The sequence below is a fragment of the Polypterus senegalus genome, chromosome 12 (genome assembly GCF_016835505.1).
Source record: "Polypterus senegalus isolate Bchr_013 chromosome 12, ASM1683550v1, whole genome shotgun sequence".
NCBI lineage: Eukaryota > Metazoa > Chordata > Cladistia > Polypteriformes > Polypteridae > Polypterus > Polypterus senegalus.
The window spans coordinates 64,942,027-64,961,833 of record NC_053165.1 but is presented as its reverse complement, the minus strand read 5'-3'; the positions used below and the strand labels follow the sequence as shown (position 1 = coordinate 64,961,833).

Sequence of the window (19,807 nt, the reverse complement as noted above, 5' to 3'; positions counted from 1 at the left end):
TATGCTCTATATTGTTATATCTATAGTATTTTATCATGCACAGTTTCAGTATGCTTGAAAAGGTTGTCACCTTTTTAAACTCTTTCCCAAAAAAAACCCCACAAAGTTAACTTAAAAATGTTAATATATACCTTAACAGACTAGCAGACAAGTAAGGGCCAACACAAATGTAACAAGTAATGTAACTTATCACTGTATGTGTTTGCTTTTCCTATCCTTATTTGTTTTTAACTATAAGAAATGAAAGAAAAATCATAATTATAAAACATTATGTTATAATTTTATTCTCAAGAAGTATGTTTGTCAAGAAAAAACAAAGGAAATACAAGATGGAATGTTTTCATTTTAAATAATGTTTTTCTTTTGATCATCAGCTTTAGAAGGGGACAAAGTGTATCATTTGCAATGTTGAAAAGAAAATTATTGAAAGAGAGGAAAAGACATTTAAGTTCATTGCTTTTATTTTTTTAGATTTTGATTGTAATAGTTGTAGGGTTTCAGAATGATATTTTCTTAGATATTATTCTGGTATATTTACAGTATATACAGTGTGTGTGTATGTATATACAGTATATATATGTATATATGTGTATATATATATATATATATATATATATATATCCTTCTATATAAAAGCGGTCGGGATTGTCCTTCCGTCTCGTGAGTGCTACGCAGGCATGGAGTTTCACACACACCCTGTCCATTTTGCAGTGCACGATGGGATTTGTAGTTTCGTTTTTCCAGGTAAAAGATGATTTTCTACTCCAGACTGTGCTATATCTTCTTCTTTCTTACTATATAAAAGTGGTCAGGATTGTCCTTCCGTCCCGTGAGTGGAAAGCGTAGTGGTATTCCGCTTATCACAGACTTACTACTTGCAGCTTGCGGCAGGCGACATGATGTAAGCAGAGTTCTGGTGCTCCCATCGCTCCCTTGCTTTTGTGCGCGATGCGCTGGAAAAATAGACAAAATTATGTCTCTGAAAATAATTAATGTTGATGGAGTACAAATGCCTCACCGTGTAGTAAATATCAGGGGGGTTCAAAAGGGCGACCTTAATATAGAAAAAAAGTTTAAATTTCATCACAAAATAACAGAAACTACAGTATTAAAGTAATACCGCTCAAATGCAATATAACCAAAGTAACAAGTTTGTATAAAATATCAAATTGATCTACATATTGAATTGCCTTAAGAAGTGGTCAACTTAAACGTCGGTCACCTTAAAAGGCGGGTCAGCCTAGTATATATATATGTATATGTATATGTATATGTATATATATATATATATATATGTATATGTATATATATGTATATGTGTATATATATATATATATATATATGTATATGTATATATATATATATATATATATGTGTATGTATATGTATATATATATATATATGTGTATGTATATATATATATATATGTGTATGTATGTATATATATATGTATGTATATATATATATATGTATGTATATATATATATATATATGTATATGACTGAGCAGGCTCCTGCCAATCATGGAGAATCCACTGCATCCACTAAACAGTGTTATCTCCAGGCAAAGGAGTAGCTTCAGTGACAGACTGCTGTAACTGTCCTGCTCCACCAACAGACTGAGGAGATCGTTCCTCCCCCACATTATGCGACTCTTCATATTCACCCGGGGGGATAAATGCTAACATTATTCAAAGTTATTGTCTGTTTTTACATGCATTTTTTATTTCTCTGTAATTTAATATAGTTTTTTTGTATCAGTATACTGCTCATGGATTATGTGAATTTCCCCTTGGGATTAATACAGTATCTATCTTATCTATTTATTGATCAATCGATCGATCGGCCGGTTACACCTGAATAAATGAGTTGTTTTGAATAGGGAAGTGGATTGTGTGGAAGTCTCATATTTGTACATTTCTCATAAATGTTTATTATTTTACTGCTTCTAGTGATGCCTGTCATTTCTTTGTAGTTCTAATATATTTGGAATTAGTTGTCATGCAGAAAAATGCAGGCTTCAACATAGTTTGGGAAAATGACTGGAAAGTGCCAGATTTTGCAAAATTTGGGTTTAAACACATACTGTATGTCTGGCATCACAATGTCACACATGTTCTTAGTCATTTGTAACATTCATGTATTTATAATAAAATAGGTTTTAGTGGGTCAAGTGGGTGTAGTAACACAATTTATTTAGCAAGGAGGCTGGGAATTTCAACACTAACTAAATTGTTGAAACCACTGTATCAGGCCAAATATTTGAAACTTAATCTCTTTGCTGGCATTGTGAGCTTAGTTGAAGTTGAGTTGTAATGTAAGTTCACTAGAGTGTATCACCTCAGTATAGCATCATATATGAAGCTTTGTGTACTTTAGTATGTTTTCCAGATGACATTTGCAGTCTTTGGGGAGGAGAGCTACCTATTGGTAAAAAAAGTAATTTCAAGCAGTCATTATATCTTTTTATGGCCTCTCACTTAACTAGTGACATTCCAACAACTTTTAACCTCACTTAGCTTTAAAATGTACATAGTAGGTGGTATCTAAGCTTTGTACTTGATTGTTTTGCAGTGTTATGCTCATATTTACTTTATGCATTGAATATTTTGGGATCAGCAGAGTGTGTTGTTCCTCCAAACATGAAAATAATTTATTTTGTATGTAACAGTGGTGATAATGAAAATACATATGTCATATATAATTGTTTGATATGAGCTGTTATCTTTTATACTCCAGGTGTGCTACGTTTGCGTCAGTTGTATGTTACTGGAGTAACAATTACTTCAATTAGTCTAAAACAAAGTCAGATTCAGATAAGCATTTCTAGCATATAGTTTATTCTGGTTTTCTGGTTTTACTTTGCTTAAGAAGCTTTTGAATTTTTGTTTTCCAAAAAAGGAATTATATTCCTGTTATTTAGTATTCTAAGGTTTTTTCATTTTTTTCTTTTAGCTACTTGAAGTCTGTGTCTGAGTTCCTTTCTTTGCAATGTAAAGTAAGTAAGTTAATGCAAAAGAGTTGTGTGTTTTGATGTGACTGATATAAATGGAAATGGAATTTTTTATTGCATTAAATGCAAAACATGTAAAGGAACAGATGTATTAAAATAAGGACACAAGTTTAATTTTTAAAGCTGTTTACTTTAGTTAGCATTGTCTGATTTTTGCTGTTCTCTTTCTTACATGATTTTTTACTTTTATTTAGAATGTTGTGTGGTTTATTGTCATTCTTTATAAGATTATTAACATGAATGTATACAGTTGAAACAGAAAATTCTCTTGTTTCCTTTAATGGAACACTTGCAAAAATAACCACTCTGAAATAAGTTGTGGCACCAGGGCACCCAGTATACGTAATTGACAAGACACTGATAAAAATGTGTTGAAGTTTTTGTGCTAAATGTTTTTGGTCTTTTGAGTAGATCTGAGAGGATGTCAAGTAAATTCCAGTTTACTGGCATGTGTACACAATACAATGAAATTTGTACTTGCATGTCTCTTCAGGCAGTGGACAAAAATATAAATAAATATACAAAAAGTATACTTAGTATGCAACATATATATATACAGTTAAACAACATGCAATGCATTCATGCAATCCCATTTTCTATTATGAAATTTTAATATGGGCGGCATGGGGGCGCAGTGGTAGCGCTGCTGCCTCGCAGTTGGGAGACCCGGGTTTGCTTCCCGGGTCCTCCCTGCGTGGAGTTTGCATGTTCTCCCTGTGTCTGCATGGGTTTCCCCCGGGCTCTCCGGTTTCCTCCCACAGTCCAAAGACATGCCGGTTAGGTGGATTGGCGATTCTAAATTGGCCCTAGCGTGTGCTTGGTGTGTGGGTGTGTTTGTATGTGTCCTGCAGTGGGTTGGCACCCTGCCCAGGATTGGTTCCTGCCTTGTGCCCTGTGTTGGCTGGGATTGGCTCCAGAAGACCCCCCCGTGACCCTGTGTTCGGATTCAGTGGGTTGGAAAATGGATGGATGAAAATTTTAATATATTTATTCTGGATTTTTTGCAATTGATCAAAAAAATGCTTAAGTGAAAACCATTGTTTGTATCTTCCTAAGTTAATTATGAATAAAAACTGCAAAAGATTACCTGCACAGCAGAAAACAAGATACTATAGAATCTGATCCAGTCAGTAGTCCTTGGAAGTTGCATCATAACACCTGCTTTGCCCATTCTGAGTTCAATTTAAGATGTTCCCTTTTTAACACTTTGAACTGAATCTTGAATTAATTGCCAATCCAGGCCTTCAGACACCTGAAGCATGGATGCAAGTGGAAGTGTCCAAGCATGGCTACTATAATAGCTATGTATTAACAAGCTGTTTAATCCTGCTATTGTTTAGTCCTCCAGGATATGCTTAACTAGTTCTATCTATATTAGTTCCAAGAAATCTGCTGCAGCTGACTGGAGTAATCATATTGGCTTTTCCCTTTAACATTCAGACTGTGGCATCAGTCCAGTCTCTTTTGCTTTGCTTCTTCTGACCCTAGATGATTTAACTCTGGCACAAAACTTTACCTGCACTCAAGTGAGGTAACAAAGTAGCCCAGATTACATAGTAGAGAGAGATTGACTGGGACAATATACAGATTTCAAACAGTGACCATGTGTGAAGTGGATCTTTATGCTGCATCTCCACAATAGGTATTGTTACAGATTTTTAATTGCCTGCTCTCTCCCTTCAAAACTGTGACAAGATTAATGGCCCTTAATTAATGGTTGTACCTGAGGCTGGAAAGTGGTTTATGCTCCTAGAACCATAGGGAAGCATGAGAAAGACTGTCTTTTTTGAGGTAAATAATATGTAAAGGGTAGCAATCTCAGAACCACCAAAAGAATTCAAAGAACCTCATTGCTTAAAGGAAAGGCGTATATTTCCTGTGAGCAACACTACAAGAGGCACACAGCAGCTTTCCATGTATCTGTGATATTAGTGAAGGAGGCCACCTAGGGAATTGTAAGAACTATGAAATATGAGAAACTGTGCATACAAGAACTGTTGCTCAGGAGCTTAACCAGTCACAGTTTTAAGGGAGTCTGACAAAGATAAGGCCACCATTTAAAAATAAACAAACACGACATCTGGACCCCAAGCAAAAATCCTAAGAGACATGGGAATGGCTTAGATAGATAGATAGATAGATAGAGAGAACTAAATAACTAATTAACTAACTAACTTAATTTGTCTGTAGAGTGAACAGAAGCTCATTCAGATAAACTAAATAAGTACTGCACACACACACACACACGCTGTATTCTGAACAAGCTTTTGAGAGCTTATTATTTAATTTGTACCATTTAATTATCTTAAAATAACTTCAGGTTAACAGAAGAGCAAGGACAAAGGTAAACTCACAATTGTCCATTTTTTAAAACTAATATCACTTATTAAAAGTAGCCATCAAGTCACAGTATTAAAAACATAACTATATAGAAGAGGTACACTGTACCACTGAGCTATTGTGTTGTCCAAGAAAGACTGAGCAATGCCACCTAAAATATATCCTGATGAAGAATAAGCAGAGTAAGGCTATGCCATGAAGACATCGGAAGCTTTTAAAGAATTCTTTAGTAGGATTGAAATGAATGAAACTCTTTGAATTACACAGAGATCTCTCCAGGTTATATTGAAGTGAAGCTTGTGGTGTGGACATTAATTTGAATTGTTAAGCATTTATCTTTCTTCTGCTTTTGACTACTACTTTTTAATGCCTGGTTTCTCTGCAAATAAATGTAAGTAATGTTAATTTTTAAATATGTCATCACTGAAACCTGCCTTGTTTATGCAAATCATCTGCCCAAGTGTGCTTGAGTTATTTTTCTATTTGTTTAGCTCTTTCAAAGGTAGTGGTCTGACTTTGTTGGAGTATGCCTTTCCTTTATGTTCTGGTGCAAGCCATGCTCATTCTGTTAGAATTGTGCAGCCCTTTCAGCAGTAACATTGGTAGAGCTAAAAGATATAGACATCTTTCTGGACCCAGCTAAGGTAATGAAGATGAGGTTGCAAGTCTTGGCCATACTGGTATGTTGGAATTGTGCAGCCCTTTCACAGGTAGTTTATACATTTATGGTAAGTCCTAAAAGGAATGCAGCTCATGAAGTAATGCTTGGCCTTTGCTAAAGCACCTTGTATTGTAATTCTTTCAAGGGAAGTGCCAGCGGACCGTGATAGGTTCTTTACCCTCTGTAGTGACATTCTAAATTGCTTTGTATTTGATTTGTAACATGGCAAGGGCAGCAACATTCCCTTGGCCACTGTTCTGTTTGAAACTTGAATGAAAAACACATAGAAAAGTTTGGGGTGGTGTAAATGTAAATCAAGGATAATAAGTTAGACATTTTCAGTATTAACAGGTTTACCAATATATAAAACATTACAGGTTCAAGTCCTCTTCATGTTCAATTTTACACCACAAACAAGGTTTTTAGTTCTGGAATTCAACAAGTTACAGAAACTTTTAAGTACAAGAGATGCAAGCCACTATTTTATGTACTTAAGATTGTATTGCCACATTGTAAGAACAAGATGCTGTTGCCAATAATAATATGGCCGACTACTTTTTTTTTATAAAAAAAAAATAAATAAAAACTCCTAAGAATGTAAGAAATTCGATAAAACAAGAGAATACCATTTAGGCCAATATATTTGTTTGTTTAGCTAATAAGTATCCTTTCCCAAAATCTCATACTGCACGCACCACACGATGAAACCGCTCGGGATCCTGGTTGGCAAGCCCCCCAAGGCAGACATGTGGTCCAGTCCCAACCACGGAAAATGACCATCTATCTGCCTCAACCAGGTGTTGCGTGGGCATCCCCTTGGTCTGGTCCAGGCCTTCAACAGTGAGGATCCTCTGAACTGGATCATCCTAGGGGAATCGCGCCACATGGCTGTAGTGCCATAACTGACACTCCCTCACAATGCAGTGCTTTCAAAATTATGGACAAAGTGGTGATACAGTCATTAAACATGAGGATAAAAAAGAGCATATGAGTTTCTACACAAAAACCTTAAAATTATGGCAAGAACACCAAAAAGTCTGGCAATGACACATTAACTTAGTGAACACAAAGTGCCACCACAGTTTCCTGAGAACACAATGAAAATAGAAGAGGCCTAGGAACTTCCAAACAAAAGAACTGCTACCTTAAACATGAGACTTTCTGCCAAGAGATTGACCCAGGACCGTCTCGCAATGATTTAGAACATGAGATTCTTGCAAGACGTGCCGTACTTACAACCAAATAAGAGAACGGGCAGCAACACACTCAGTCATGTTTTGGCTTTGAGCACACACAGATCCAGAGCTTTCAACGCATATAAAGCGTATAAGGACAATATGTTATAAATGAAACTTAAACGACTAAGTGAAGAAGAAAGCAGCAGAGAGAAGAGAGACAAAAAAGAAAAAGAATAATCTAGATGCAAATTTAGAAAATAAGGAAAGAAATTATCAGCACGGAACAAGTGGAATTGGAAAAAAAGCACGTCCAATCCGGACGTTGGCACTATACACAGGCAGAGCAGGTTAGAGTTTATGAAAGTAATGATAAGTAATTATCAGCCCGGAACAAGTGGAATTGGGGAAAAAAAAAAAGCATGTCCAATCCGGACATTGGCGCTATACACATGTAGAGCAGGTTAGAGACTATGAAAGCAGTGGAATTCGAAAGGCTAAAAAAAAAAAAAGTTGGCGTGACACACATATGGAGAAAGTTAAAGAATATGAAAGTAGGAAAATTAGAAAGTATAAAAAAAAGAAAGTAAAGATCGCAGTAGCGCAAACAAACGGAAATTATTACTCGAAAAAGGGAAAGTAATCACCACGGACCAGGTGTCATTGAAACAAAAGCAGGATAAAGTGAGGTCATAAATAAAATACAGAGCAGAAAACAAAGTAATACGTCATAAAGCTGTTAAAAAACAAGGGGTCCAAACAAATGCAGAGCAGGTTAGAGATAATGAAAACTGGAATTCAAAAGACTCAAAAAAAGAAAAACGTAGGCGTGAAACACATGCATATCAAGATACAGAATATGAAAGCAGAAAAAAATGACAGTGTCGAAACAAAGAAAGTACACATCGCATTAGCACAAAGAAAGAAATTATTACTCGGAGAAATAACGAAAAGGCGAATAGAGATTGAATATATGGACATAGGTGATATGTCAGAAGTATATAAATATTGTAAGGCTTTGAAGTTTAAGTCAAGAGAATTTCAAAAACGGGATTTACGTCGCATGCACTTATTGATTACTTTGCAAAAAAAAAAATTACTTACTGCTGATGATGTAGATCGTTTTGTCTGTGCTGAAATTCCAAACAGAACCTGTCCTGAGTTATGGTACAAAGTCATTAAACACGTCTCACAGATCTCATTTAAAAGATTCAGCACATTGGGACTCGAAAGATTCCAAATATTGTTTTACAGAAGTTCTAAAATAAAAGTTACACTAATGAAATAGCAACAATTCAAAGAAAAAAACATCTTAAAAGTGTGTATCTGGGGAAAAAAAACGGAGTTGGCGAGCAAATCGAGCAGGGGGCAAAGTCCCCTAGTATTGAAAAACAGTATTTATAGCCTTAGGCTAGCTTCAGTCTTCGTTTAAATGATAAGATGAAAAGGGACCTGCTAATATTGCCAGGGTAAGTCATTCCAGAGTTTGATAGCACAATGAGTGGTTTGCAGTAGAGATACTGGAAAATATCTGTAATATAAGTGCAGAGCTACAATTTTACTATTTTATGAAAAGAAAAAAAATAAATAAATGTGGATTAAGTGGATGATTTGAACAGCTTGATGATAAAGCATTAATTACATTGGTAATCACTGGTTGAAATGAATGAAAGGGGGTAGATTTATAGGTCTTAGTTATTTATCAGCTGATCTGTTTTGGTATTAATTTTCACATATTCAGACTTGGTTATCAGAATATCAATAAACCTTAAAATATGATTGTTAGCAGTAGTATTTATCATATTTATGTTTCAGAACTGAGTATTACTTAACAAAGAAAGGAACAGATCAACGATAATTAGATAATGACATGAAGAGGGTTCATTAATAAGAGATTGAATAACTTGGAGTACATACACTTTGGGCAGTTGTTAAATGTAAAGTATGATCATGAGAGTGTTGGACTTCCACTGTATTAGTCAGAGATAATCTTCAAGTACATTTTCAAAAAAGAAATCGGGAAACCTGAGAGAAATATTTGGCCTTAGACACTAAAATCATATTGTTCAAAACCTTTCCTCGTGTCTTTGAAAGGCAATTAAAATCATTTGTAAAGATGATGTTCACATCAAGAAGTCTTTCAGCTGCAAGTAAAGAGAAATTATAGTGACATTCAGAGTACCGTGAAATGCAGAAAGATTCATCAGGGATTAGCCACTAACATAAACATTCTTTATATTAATGTAAAAAATTTGTTTTGTATTTCTTAGAACAACAGTTGTATTGATTTAGAAACAGGTCTGAAATACAACATAATTTCTTGTAGGTAGCCCACTTTAAAAAAAACAAAAAAAAAACAAAAAAACAATAATTAGATGGTCCACAAATCCAAATTATGTTATATCCCGCATATAGTATAGATTTATAATTTGAAATGTATAATATACTCCTTCACATGTAAAAACACTTAGAATTGTGTTAGTTATAATAAACCATGAACTGCTGGGTATATCTCAATGAATTATATAACAAGACATACAGTATATTATAAAATAATGCTACAACATTTAGGAAAAAAAACTGAAAGAAAATGCATGTTATAACATCCTTAAAGGCGACTTTAAGCAAATAACCAAAGTGTCAACGTTCAACTTTTTATTACAATGTACAACACTTAACTTTTCATTATCATTCATTCAAACACCTGATTAAATTCTTAATGGCAAAATACAGTGCACTAATTGACAAAGCATAAATGAAGATCTATGGAAAACAAGCAAGCAGAAAAGCCAACACCATTGAATAAGTTGTCATGTAAGAGCTATTAGGCTGGATGGAATTTCCAAAACACAGAAGAAGTCTAATAACAATATACAGTAAACCCTTACCTGATTTGCATCTATTCAGTTTACTCAGTTTTTTCCAAGAAGTGAAAGAAGCAATAATAGAAAAATTAAAATATTGCATTAAATTTATGGGATAGGTATGCCCTGCATGCAGATATTGTTGGCCCGCTTCATTTTCATTGTTCTTTGTCTTTTGTATAATTGTGATTGGGCAATATTTTATTAATAATGTCTTTTTCATTGCAGTTTCATTAAGACTCGTCTAAAGATTTAACATTTATTGACATTTAATATATTAAGAGGCCTAGGATGTTGTCTTGTTTAATTGTGGACTATTCAGTTTTTATCAGTTTATTTCTCATGCTTAACTTAGCTATATGCGCACTGCATTGTACCATTTAAGATTTTTGCTATCAGCTTTTATAAGGTTTAAAATGGATTTCCTTTCAATAGAATCTTTGAAGTATTAGATGCAATGTTGGCTTCTAGTATTATATTCTTCTTAAATTACATTATTGTAGTGGAAGTGCGTAGCAGTAATAGAGATGAATGCTAATACTATTTTTAGATATGCTTGATATGTTGGACTTACTGTCTCCTGGCATTTATGGTGTTTCTGAAGGTGGTAATGATGTAATAAATACAATATATGCTTTAATATCTCATTACAAAAATAATCTTGAATAGCTGCTTATATTAAATGTTTTTAGATAATTGGACTAAGGTAATATTTAAATATATTTATTGCAAATGAAAGAAAACAGGATTAAAATTGGTTTATTTCTCATTTTTACTTCCCTCTCACTTCATTGGGAATACATTCACAATGCCATAAGTCAGTTTGTGTGTATAATTTCACAAATATGTCAACAGTTTAGGCAGTTGTTTAAAGATCTCTGTGCTGAATTGTTGAACAACCATTGTCTACTGTTAATAATAATTTAATAATAACATTACATTTTTTATAACATAACATTACTTTCAGAATCATTTTTTAACAAATGATTTTTCCATTCCTGTTATTTTGGTTTCCCTGTATTTTATACATTTGTTTTTAGAATATTGATTGCAATTAATGAGTGTATGGCACGTAGATTGATTATAAGGTAAAATTTCAATGACTGTGCAGTTGAAATTATTTTGAAAGGGTATGCTGAATCTTAACACGTTAGTGCACTCATCTGCCTTTATTTGGCAGGCAGTATTTATCCTAATATGAGTGTCAATCAATATCTATCTATCTATCTATCTAATGTGGCGTATTTTTTATTCCTGCATATTCGTACATGCTTACATGTATTGCATGTATTAGCAAGTGTAAGTATACTGTTCCCAATTCAATACGTGTATATGCTTGTTTCTCCAGGTTTTCTCGTATGTAATCGTATATGACAGTAGACTCTTATTATTTCCCTTTTTAGGCAGAGATGTGTAGTTTCATCCACCTCTGTGTGCTGGCTTGTTTACCTCCTCATGTACGTGTGCTGCTTTTTGACTGTGTCAAATTTAGAGCGGTACACGACACTCGATCGTAAATCAGCGAACGAGTGAGAGGCGCGTGCACGACGACACAGGGTGGTGGTGCTCGAGCCGGACCCGCCGTCTCTTGTAGTCCGCCAGCCATATCGTCGTCTGAGATTTTCAAGCACCTAGAATAACAGTCGTCCCCTTCTCCATGGCAACTTGGCTATATGGTTCTACTGGAAGAAAAACAAATCTTATTCTCCACATCCACTTTATTCCCCTTTTTCGTGTTCCGCTTCCTTACGTGCTTCTCCCCCTAGTAATAGAACTGTGTTTGCCTGTTTATTGATATGAAGAGGACGGCGGCAGAGGAGGGCGCGCGCAGTCGCGTTTTCCATGTTCTGGATCAACAAGGGCACTCTTGAAGCACTCGTCAGGTAAGAATCCCCTTCTTATGAATCATCAGAGGGAATGCTCCCCAGTCAGAAGTTGACACTGCTGCATATATGTTTATGAATTATGCCATTACAATCGAGTATTTTGCTGTATATTTAAATTTTATGGCAGATTTCTAAAGCATATGTAGAAAATAGCGTTTGACATGGTGATCATGCACATGAATTTGCAGACAGTTGGTACGTCTGAGGAATGCTGCCTAAAATACATGTGTTTACTTGCATCCTGTTGATGTCAGTAGGACAGCTGACCCACCTTCAGTTTGTGTCTGATTTGCAAATGCTGAACATCACAGAGAGCATTTTGTATCAGCTGTATTTGTTTTTAAAATAGGTCGACTTAATAATATAACATTGTGCAAAATGAAAATAATTTTGTTTCAGCTAAATATGTCGTGCATATTCATTTAAATAGCACTCAGCTTTCTTGACATTAGCGTGACTTGCCAATGTCTAATTAACCTCTTCAAAAAATTGATTAGTAGTTAAGGTTTAATGTTTATGACATTCATTACACTAAAATAATGTCTTTTATTTTATCCTTTTACAAACCAATTATCTGTTTATATTGCATATTAAAATTTATCTGACTGCATAACTTTCTTGAAATGAATTAAATATGACAATTGTTTTTGAAAATTGATTATTAGTTTCAGTATCTTGTACTTTGATTGCAGAGTAGTGTCTAATACCTTGGACATAGATCATCTTTAAAAATTATAGTTTTTTTTTTTTTTTCTTTGCATCCTAAATTTAATGTTAGTGTTAAGAAAATTTTATATACATTTTTATATAAGTAGCCCCTTTTTTATGTATTGGTCTGTTTTAGAATATTTTCTTGGAGTATCAGGAGACATCATAATTGTTTATTTATTTGGTACTCATGATTTTTTTTTAACCGACTTTCCTGTTTTACTGTATCAATCCATATTTCTTTCTAGGTAATAGCTAAGATTTACTATTAAGTGATTTACAGAAAGAGTTAGTGGTTCTTAATATTTTAGAATCGGTAGGATTAATTTGTTAATGTGTAAAAAAATATTTTTCTGTTTATAAATAATTCTGATCCATGCTGAGATGATCAACTAGTTAATTTATGACTGTTGCATGCATATTGTACTACATATGGTTAATTTGTATAGTGTTGGTTAATTAATTTGAAATCTTAAGAATTTTCTTAGGCGTTTGATTAATTTTAGTCTCCACTGAAAGCTTTTTTTCTAAAATATGGCAACAAGCTAAACTAAATGTATGTTTTTTCTCATTTGGCTGTGTTTACCTGTTTGGCTCTTTAATATAAGTGTTAAGACTATAATATATGTTTAACCAAAAGCAATGTGAATAACTTGTTTTGAAGATAGTTTTTTATAGGTCTAAATGAAGCCAGAATGTTTTTCTTTTCTTATTAAAAATTGTTGTTTATATTTTTGTTGTCAGTTACTAGGAACTTTCCCATAGGATTTTTTTTTATCCTTACAACATAAGATTTGAACATTCCAGTCCATTAATTTCAAACTTGCTACAAAGACTGAATATTGTGTTATGTAGAAATAAGTTTTCATGCAAATTATTTAGCTTCTGTATGAGTTACCTTACCCTTTAGCAATTACAACATGGCTGAATTTACATTTCAGGGAAGGCTGGTGCATACTTGGGTTGTAGGCAACTTTTTGCATGTCTAGAAGATTTTAAATTTATAAAGTAAATACCCCATGAATGCAGCTATGTCCATTTACTGAACCTGTTTAAACCAGTTCCAGAATTATAGTAGTATTTGAGTTGTGGTACAAGGCATGAATCAACACTGAAAGTCCATTGCAGGGCACATTCATGCACACACCTGCACTCACTCATTTATGGGCAATTAACTTAAACTGCATGTCTTTAAGATGTGGAAGGAAAACCAGATTATATGGAGAAATATTGGAATTTGTGCTTATCTGTCACTTTACTGCATTGTATTACATCACTTTTTAAGTTTTAATTGGCCATAACAGCAGATACTATGAAAAACAATAGCCATTTTTGTTTAGTCTTGTTAATACTTTATCCTTGCACCCCCAGATCCTTCCACATTTGTTTTAGTTTGTTACTCAGTCTGTAATAATGTCTTGTGCATCTATTCTTATTGAGTGTATACAGTCATGCTCATAAGTTTACGTACCCTGGCAGAATTTGTGAAATTTTGGCAATCGTTTGGAAAATATAAGTAATAATGCAGAAAGCTTTCCTTTTAATTAGGGTGTGTGCTCAGGCAGGGCAATTTATTAAACCTCCTCGGCCGCTGAGGGAGACACTTCTTTGGAAGAGGAGCTGAAAATCTTCTTTGCCTACTTTGAGGCGACACCAACAGCAGCTCCATCACAGCCGCCTGTTCACAACAGCAACATACTCATGGTGGAAGAGTGTGAGGTGAGGTGGGTGATGAGGAAGGTTAACCCGAGGAAGGCTGCAGGATCCAATGGTGTGACTGAAAGACTGACTGGATCAACTGGCTGGAATATTCACTAGGATTTTCAACTAGTCCCTGTCCCAGGCCACTGTCCCATCCTGCCTCAAGTCCTCCATCATTGTTCCGCTGCTGAAAAAAAATCCATCACGAACAGTCTGAATGATTTCCACCCAGTGTCATCATGAAGTGCTTTGAGAAAATGGTGCGGAGTCATATCATCACCTGCCTGCCAGCAGACCTGAACCCATTTCAATTTGCTTACAAAGCAAAGAGATCCACGGAGGATGCTGTGGCCACAGCCCTTCATGCTGCCCTGACCCACCAGGAGCAGCAGGAGAGTTATGTCGGACTGTTCTTTGTGGACTTTAGCTCGGTGTTTAACAACATCCTCCCACAACAACTGGTGTCCAAACTGGCAGATATGGGACTTCCATCACTCACCTGCAGCTGGATATTGGACTTCCTGTCTGGTCGTTCCCAGAGGGTCAGGCTGGGTCTCCACACCTTCACTGCTCTCAGCCTCAACACCGGGATGCCACAGGGTTGTTTGCTCAGCCCACTTCTCTACACCCTCTACACATGTGACTGTGTCCACACTCACCATAGCAACAAGATCATAAAGTCTGCGGATGATACGATGGTGGTCGGACTCATCTCGGGCAAGGAGGGTGAGCTGGCATACAGGGACGAGGTGGAGCGGCTGTTGGAATGGTGCAGAGTCAATAACCTGCTCCTCAACACCACACAAACGAAAGAGCTTGTTATTGACTTTAGAAAAAACAAAACTGACATCCAGCCACTATCCATTGGCGGGGCCTGTGTGGAGCGGGTCCCGGTGTTCAGGTTTCTGGGCATTGAGCTGGAGGATTACCTGACGTGGAGTGCCAACACCAAGGAGCTGCTGAAGAAGGCACACAGAGACTGTATTTTCTGAGAATCCTCAGAAAGAACCATCTCCCCAGAAATCTGCTCCTTGCCTTTTATCACTGTTCCATTGAGAGTGTGCTCACGTATGGACTGTGTGTGTGGTACGGCAGCTGCACTTCCTCAGAAAGGAAAGCGCTCCACAGGGTCGTCAGGACAGCGGAGAGAACAATTGGTTGTACCCTCCCCACTCTGGAACAAATCTAAAACTCCCGGTGCCACATAAAAGCAATAAACATTCCACAGGATTCATCACATCCCGGTCATTGCCTCTTCCAGCTTTTGCCATCGGGCAAGACATACAGAGCAATGAAAACCAGGACAAACCGCTTTAAAAACAGTTTTTATCCAAAAGCAATCATGGCCCTGAACTCAGAATACAACAGCTCCATATCATTCTCCCAATGTGCAATATAGACCTTAAGTCAACCAGTGCAATTTGTATATATAACAAGTGCAATTTGTATATTTTGTTAAGTACTTTTATTACTATTCAGTTTGTTATTATTTTCTCTCTTCTTGTCTTTTTAACTCTTATGCCTCACACTGAGTCGACTGCATGTTCAGTTTCGTTATTCCTTTGTAAAAGTGACAATGACTATCTATCTATCTATCTATCTATCTATCTATCTATCTATCTATCATTGTAATCAGTGTCTGTTTATAAATAGTCAATTTAAATTCAGGCAGGGCAGCACTGACTTTGCTGGATAATAAGCAATGGGGAAAACAAAAGAACTGTCAAAGGACCTGTGATAAAAAGTTGTTGATTTGTATAAATCAGTTGTGACGGACAGCCGGGTCCCATGCCCAGCCGGGACGCCCCTGCTCTGTATATTCCGGTGGGAGCCACCATGGACAGTTCAGTACCTCCCCAGGGACGCTTGGTGGCAGCCTCCATGGCGGATGGTGATTCCCCAACCACCCGCAGGGTTCCATGGGAGATGGAGTCCTCCACAGCCTGGTTGGGGGCTCGGGTGGCCGCTAGGGGGAGCTGCATGGCCTCCGCAGCCTGGCTGCTTGAATTCTTAGCCCCACCTAGAAGGGCAATTAGGACCAGGTGGTCAACCACCTGCAGCCACCTCCACTCGAAGCCAGAATCGGAAGGAAGAGGACGAGGTTGCCTGGGAGGAGTGGTGGAGCAGGAAAAGTTTGGTTTGTGTGGGTTTTTGTGCTTGGACTGTGTTGGGCCTGTGGGACACGGGGAAGACGTGTGCCCACGGCTGAAGAAAGAAAATAAAGTCTTGAGTGTGAACACGTGCCTCTGCGTAGTCTGTGCCGGGTCGGGCGCTATATAGCGCCTTTTCACACAGTAAAAGGATATATAATTATATCTATAGATCTGAAAATGCAGGTCAGTATTGTTCAAACTCTGATAAAAAGTGGAAAGTTAGGGGTTCTGTTTTTATCAGGCCGCAGTCAGGTAGACTAACCAAGATTTCAGCTACATCTGTCAGGATCATTTGTCGAGCTGCCAAGAAAAACCCACAGCTGAGACACAGACTTCTCTGCAAGCAAGTGGTGTTGCTTTTTCAATATGCACAATAAGGAGTTACTTGAACAAAAATGGGCTGCACAGTTGACTTACAAGAAAAAAAGCCTTTACTGCGCCAATGCCACAAAACAGCCCACTTACAATATGCCACACAGCATCTAGACTAGCCTAAAAAGTTCTTGAACAAAGTCATTTGGAGTGATAAGAACAGAATTGTCACAGCGCTATGTTTGGAGTGGATGCAACAAAGCCCATGACAAAGAGTACACCATCCCGACTGTGCAGTATGGAGGTGGATCTCTGTTGTTCTGAGGGTGTGTGAGCTATAGAGGCATAGGTAACTAAGTGAAAACTAATGGCAAGATGAATGCAGCATTTTACCAGAAAATATTGGAGGACAACTTGCATTCATCAGTCTGGAAGCTGCATATGGGGCGCACTTGAATATTTCAACATGACAGTGATCCAGAACACAAGGCTGAGTTGACCCTTCGGTGGCTACAGCAGAGAAAAATGAAGGTGCTGCAGTGACCGTTACAATTTCCTGACCTTAGTTTCATTGAGCCACTTTGGGGAGATCTCAAACATCCTGTTCATGTTAGACAACCAAAGAATTTATGGGACCTGGAGGCTTTTTGCCAAGAAGAATGGGGAGCTCTACCACCTGAGAAAATAAGGACCTCTTCCTCAATTATCACAAAAGACTGAATGCCATCATTGATGCTAAAGGGGGCAATAAATAGTATTAAGAACTAAGGGTATGCAAACTTTTGAACGGGAACAATCTCATTATTTTCCTTATTACTGTGTTTTGGTTAATGATGGCACAATTCTGTGATGCCTTATAGTTTAGCTTAGATTCCATTAAAAGTAAATGAAATGTCCTTTGCCTGATCAGTCATCTTTTCTTTAAAGTATGGTACACATCTTATTAATTCTGCCAGGGTATGTAAACTTAAGAGCACAACTGTATTTGTATTATTTCCTGTTGCTTGATTAAGAGATACTGGCAATACTTCCTGTTAACAAAAAAGCTTATATCCATAACCATTTCTGTTACAGTGCATATGAAGTCATTTCAAAACACTATTGTACCCTTTTGTAGTCATGGTGGCTCATCTTATTAGTTTGCAAATATGAACTTTTTATAAATTTAATGTGTTTTTTGTGTAAAAGGGTAGAAGATATTTTTTTTTCTTATAAGAATTAAGAAAGAGCATAGTGCCTATCTTCATAGATCTTTTACAAACAATTCGAATAAGGTAACGTTTCATGAATTACTAGGGTGACATTTTAATGAATTATGTGGCCTTTTATCAATCCTACATTTACAGAATAATGTCACAGAGGTCAAACATATACAAAAATGTTGTGTTTTTTATTCTTTAAAATGAAAAAGAGTGATGAACAAAACAAGAAAATAAGGTTGAAAAAGAAGAAAAATAGCAAACCTGATGATAATCACCACCAAAGCACTCCATTCTTCAGCATAAGTCTCTCACTCAGTTGCACATTATGCTGGCCTTTCTTCGTCCTCATACAGTGTGAAACTTCTACTGCAACTCACCTGATGATTCAGTAGGCCTTTTGCATTAGAATTCCTCTGAGACTAGTACAAGCCTGACCCCAAAATTTCATAATAAGTTGAGACAGGCCTATAAAGTCTTTGAGCTAACAAGAAGCAGTGCTCTGTGTCTTGCACTACCTGAGATCTCATCATTCCTAATTCTTTTGCAGAGCTTAAAGGGCTGGGTCACTTGGGTATTTTATGGGCTAGATCTCTTCCAACACAATAGCACTATACTCCTTCCACTTTGTGACTGTGTGCTGCCACCTAGTGAGTTGGAATAAAATGACAAGCCCGCATCAGCAAATTCTCACCCAAGCAGAAATTTTGCAGTAATGAGGAGTTTCAAGATGTGCTATCCATACTCAAACAACAAGATTATTTTCTTATAAACTGCATTTTGGTGAACTTCATCATGATGAGCTCTAAGATCAACTGTGATAAATTTGTTGAATGGTAGATTAACTTAAAACACCTCTATACCTCATCAAAGAAAATTAGGAATAAATAGTCATACAAACTATTAAGGATCATTATCTAAACACATTACCCATGTTTTTACTTTTAGGCATACTTGTGTATGTTCCTCAGACCACCAAGGATTCCCAGGTCTGGTCTCATTTTAGCTGGGATTAGTGGCTTTACATTAGATTGCCTGACACCCCATCTCTCTATAAAGATAGTTAAACATTAGAACAATCTAGATGAGAACAGGCCATTCAGCCCAATAATGCTTGCTCTTTCTATCCACTTAATTCTTCTAAAATAACATCAAGTCTAGCTTTGAAAGTCCCTAAAGTCCTCCTGTCTACCACACTACTTGGTAGCTTATTCCATGTTATATTTTTCTCTGTGTAAAGACAAACTTCCTAATGTTTGTGCAAAATTTACCCTTAACAAGTTTCCAACTGTTTCCCGTGTTCTTGATGAAATTATTTTAAAATAATAATAATACACTGAACCTGTACCCTTCATAATTTTAAACACTTCAGTGGTGTCTCCTCTTAATCTTTCTTTGCTTAAACTGAAAATGCTCAGTTCTTTTAATATTTTCTCATACTGCTATGTATTTTTTTAACCTGGTGACCAAAGCTGTATACTGCATTCCAGATGAGGCCTCATCAGTGTGTTATAAGAATCTCCTGTGACTTGTACTCCACACATCAAGGCACCATATAACCTGACATTTTGTTAACCTTCTTAATGGCTTCTGAACACTGTCTGGCAGTTGATAGTGTTGAGCCCACTACGACTCATAAATCCTCCTCGTCAGGTATACTTTTGATTTTCTGATCTCCCATTTTGTTTTTAAACTTAACATTTTTATTTCCTACATATACTTTGCAATTACATTAAATGTCATCATCCACAAATCTGCCCAAGGCCATATGCTGTCCAAGTCCCTCTATGATTCAA

General features: G+C 36.4%; 1 protein-coding gene across 15 annotated transcripts in view; it reads left to right on the top strand.

Moving 5' to 3' along the window:
* The window catches only part of LOC120540858 (membrane-associated phosphatidylinositol transfer protein 2), a 202,459-nt gene that overhangs the window by 71,859 nt on the left and 110,793 nt on the right, over positions 1-19,807 (top strand). For 2 of the 15 annotated variants that reach the window (XM_039771964.1, XM_039771966.1), the window contains exon 3: positions 2,955-2,997. The exons of 12 other annotated variants lie outside the window; for them this stretch is intronic. The gene's annotated coding sequence lies outside the window, so the exon portion shown is untranslated. Of the gene's footprint in view, positions 1-2,954; positions 2,998-10,832; positions 11,936-19,807 lie in introns of those variants that run through there. One more of the 15 variants, XM_039771968.1, reaches the window with a different exon arrangement.